The 3,468-nt window shown below is 41.0% G+C and overlaps 1 protein-coding gene across 1 annotated transcript in view; it reads left to right on the forward strand.

Annotated features, from left to right (window-relative positions):
- The first annotated feature begins 308 nt into the window (after nt 1–308).
- col6a2 (collagen, type VI, alpha 2) overlaps nt 309–3,468 on the forward strand; it is a 30,017-nt gene continuing 26,857 nt past the window's right edge. The window contains exon 1 of the mRNA XM_014008975.1: nt 309–508. The gene's annotated coding sequence lies outside the window, so the exon portion shown is untranslated. The remainder of the gene's footprint in view (nt 509–3,468) is intronic.

The raw sequence follows: 3,468 nt of genomic DNA on the forward strand, positions 1-3,468 counted from the left end.
GTAGGATTTATCCATGTGTTTAAGACTTTAAATGTGTTGTAGTTAAAGTGATTCCAGGGTCCAGGATCCTGACCTGGGGGGGCACATCTGTAACATGAAAGGCCCCATCCTCTGATTTTGAACGGACATTACAGACTGTGAACTTGAACACGGTCCTGAAGGGTAGAACACAGATGCTTGGCTCAGTGGGCCACGGGTACACGCGCGCACGCGCACGCGGCTTCCTGTGGAGCCGCGGCGCCCCCACGCGGACATTGGGGCTCACTGAGGTGAGCAGCGCGCGCGCTGGAGGAGGGATCAGGGCTGGTCGCTGGGGCTGGACCGGGACGGCAGGGCGAACGGACGGCTCTGCTGCGGGAACGGAACGCGCATCCAGGAGGGCTCTGTTTTCCCCCCATTCTGTTCTGTGTCCCCTTTTTTTCTTTCTCCGCTTTCCCTCCAGTGGACATGAGGAGATAATCAGCTGAGGGCCCCGCTGCTGAGAGTTTTCAAGTTTTCAAAGCTTCAGGTAAACGGCGCTTTTACGCACAGAAACTTACTGGATTTCTGTTTTCTATTTTTCTCTTGTTTTTCCTCATCTTCCCCTTTTATTCTTTTTCTTAAATTTAACTTTTTCATCTGACAATTGCGCTTTTTCCCTCAGCAGTGTGTTGGCTACAAAACTCCTATAAAAACTTCCAAACTTTTTGAGAGTTATTAGTTTTGGTGGGGGTTTTTTCTGTCTCTTCTTTCTCTGTATTTCGCATGATACTCCCCGCTGCTGTGGTGAAATACTTTGATAATTTCTTCACTGTTCAGCCGAGATAGCGGGACAGAAGAAGGAATATCTGCATGAAAGAGCCCTCTGCAGTGCCTTGTCTGTCCGCTAGAGGGAGCCGCAGAAAACCACACTGTAGTAATAATAAAAAAAAAGATAAAGACTGAAGTTAAGACTGAAAACCTCCTTTGTTGAAAACAACAAGCAAAGAGCTGATTCTGTTTTCATATGTGTTGCAGATTTGAGAACCGTCTTTGTGAAATACAGAATCAGGAATGGATTCAAAATCAGGCTGCAGATATTTTTCTTCTAAAGTAAAATGTTTTCTTTTGATTGCAGCTTTATGTTCATCTCATTGATTGATTGATTGATTGATTGATTGATTGATTGATTGATTGATTGATTGATTGATTGATTGATTGATTGATTGATTGATTGATTGATTGATTGGGTTGACGTAAAATGCAACCAAGCATGTTTACATTTACAATCCATATTATCACCAGACAACGACTAATAACGTCGATTTTATGGATGATAACATCCGAAGCGGGTGATATTATTCATGTCTCTGGCTTTGGTAGGAAACCAGTATGACAAACAATTGTATTTATTCAGTATTTTTTATTATTGTTATTATTATTTTAAAATGCACTGACTGCACACTTAGTCAAGCGTGTTGGACATTCATATTAACACCAAATGTTTGGACGACTACTGGGAGTTTTGCTTAAAAAAGGTTGTACTATTTAGCCAAATTGCTGCATAATAGTCCCATCTTAGTTTTTTAATACACTAATAAAAAGTCAATAAAAGTCTACACTATTAAACGTAGTATAARAAAGAAGCTCGCAGCTTGTTTAATGTGACGTGTAGCCAATCAGAAAGTGGGAATCCAAAATACAGAAGACAAAATGAAAGTCCACTGGATGATGAAGTCTTTTTGAATTGTTTTCTATCTGTAAATAGTCCACAAACTACACTCACTGATTTTTCCTCACCTGCAATGTTTATTTATTTTGAACTCATGTTGAACTCAAGAGATCTCGTGAGATTTCCCATCTGCCATCTGAATGTTTGTCAATTAAATTTTTTAATATGTGGTGTGTTGTCTTTGCCCTGTGGCTGTACACCACACACTGTAGGATCAAACCTGTTTTATCCACGATGTTTTATCCTCATGGTCTGTCAGTCTTTGAAAATTGGCCTGACACATTTAAAATCTTGCCYTGTGAACCAGACATTAACTGTTAAGTTAACTAGCTAGCTCAAAACAGCTTCAAACAATTGAACATATTAATATTATAATGCCTGGTTCACTAAAACGGTTTTAGACCAAATAGTGCAGACTTAAACAAATTTACATAAAAATATCAAAATTAGCACAGAAATACAAAGATAATACCCTTAAGGCACAATTTAGACAGACTGTATGCAGAAACAAGTTGATTTGGGGTTTAGTTAACCTTTAAGATTGTTGGAAAGGCAAAATCAAGCCAAAGATCTGCACAGTTTTCTTGTGTGAACCTGGTATTAGTTGCCTAGGTAGATATTTTGTACCAGTGAAAAAATACACAATTTGTGCTACTAATTAACAACTTGTTGTTTATTTATTTATTTATTTTGTTTTTTGTTAGCTTATATGCTGTCGTCTAACTTTTTAGTAGAGGTTCATTAGCACATTAAAAGGACGATTGAAAATTTTACCCCACCATTTTAACACTTTGGCTAACTAGTGTGGATTTTGCTCCAACCACAGATGGTAAAATATAGGTAGACCTTAAAACAGAACAGAGGAGTTTAAGTATCTCAGGGTCTTGTTCTTGAATGAGGGAAGAATGGAGCGGGAGATCGACAGGTGGATTGGTGCTGCATCTGCAGRGATYCGGGCGTTGTACCGGTCTGTCGTGGTGAAGCTGAGCCAGAAGGCGAAGCTCTCGGTTTACCGGTCGGTCTATGTTCCAACCCTCATCTATGGTCACGAGCCTTGGGTAGTGATTGAAAGAACGAGATACAAGCGGCCGAAATGAGTTTCCTCTGCAGGGTGTCTGGGCTCTTCCTTAGAGACATGGTGAGYAGCTCGGTCATCCAGGAGGGACTCAGAGTAGAGCCGCTGATCCTCCARGTCGAGAGGAGCCAGTTGAGGTGGCTCATCTGGTTAGGTTGCCTCCCGGACGCCTCTCTGGTGAGGTGTTTTGTCCCACTGGGAGGCAAGTAGGGGTCTCTGCAGTACATGTTGTTGTGATTGGTGGAGGTCTTGCTATGGGCGGAGTTTGCCCTAACCATGATTGTTCAGACTGACTTGTCTTGTGGGGCAACAACAGGACGTAATGGTAATGGTAAAATAATATGATTTATTGACTGTCTATGTACAGTTTAAAACATAACAATGACTCTAATAAAAATTATCGTGAAAATGTGAACACAATTTATTGACTTCAAATTTTGTGCAGCTAGCATGTTCCTGTCTTAAGTTATAACTAAAATTAACATCTATATTTAAAAAATATATAGGTGCTTCCTGGTTAATTCAACCAAAATACTCCTCCCTGCCCCCCATCTTCTACTCCCACAAATTAAGAAACTCTTAGTGACTGCAGAGACTTCCTTCTCTTGGGAGGAGAGACCCAGTGGAAGACCAAGGACATGTGGCAGGAGAGAGAGAGAGAGAGAGTGAGAGAGAGAGAGAGAGAGAGAGAGGGAGAGAGAGA

The sequence above is a fragment of the Austrofundulus limnaeus genome, unplaced genomic scaffold, assembly GCF_001266775.1.
Source record: "Austrofundulus limnaeus strain Quisiro unplaced genomic scaffold, Austrofundulus_limnaeus-1.0 Scaffold54, whole genome shotgun sequence".
NCBI classification, from domain to species: Eukaryota; Metazoa; Chordata; class Actinopteri; order Cyprinodontiformes; family Rivulidae; genus Austrofundulus; species Austrofundulus limnaeus.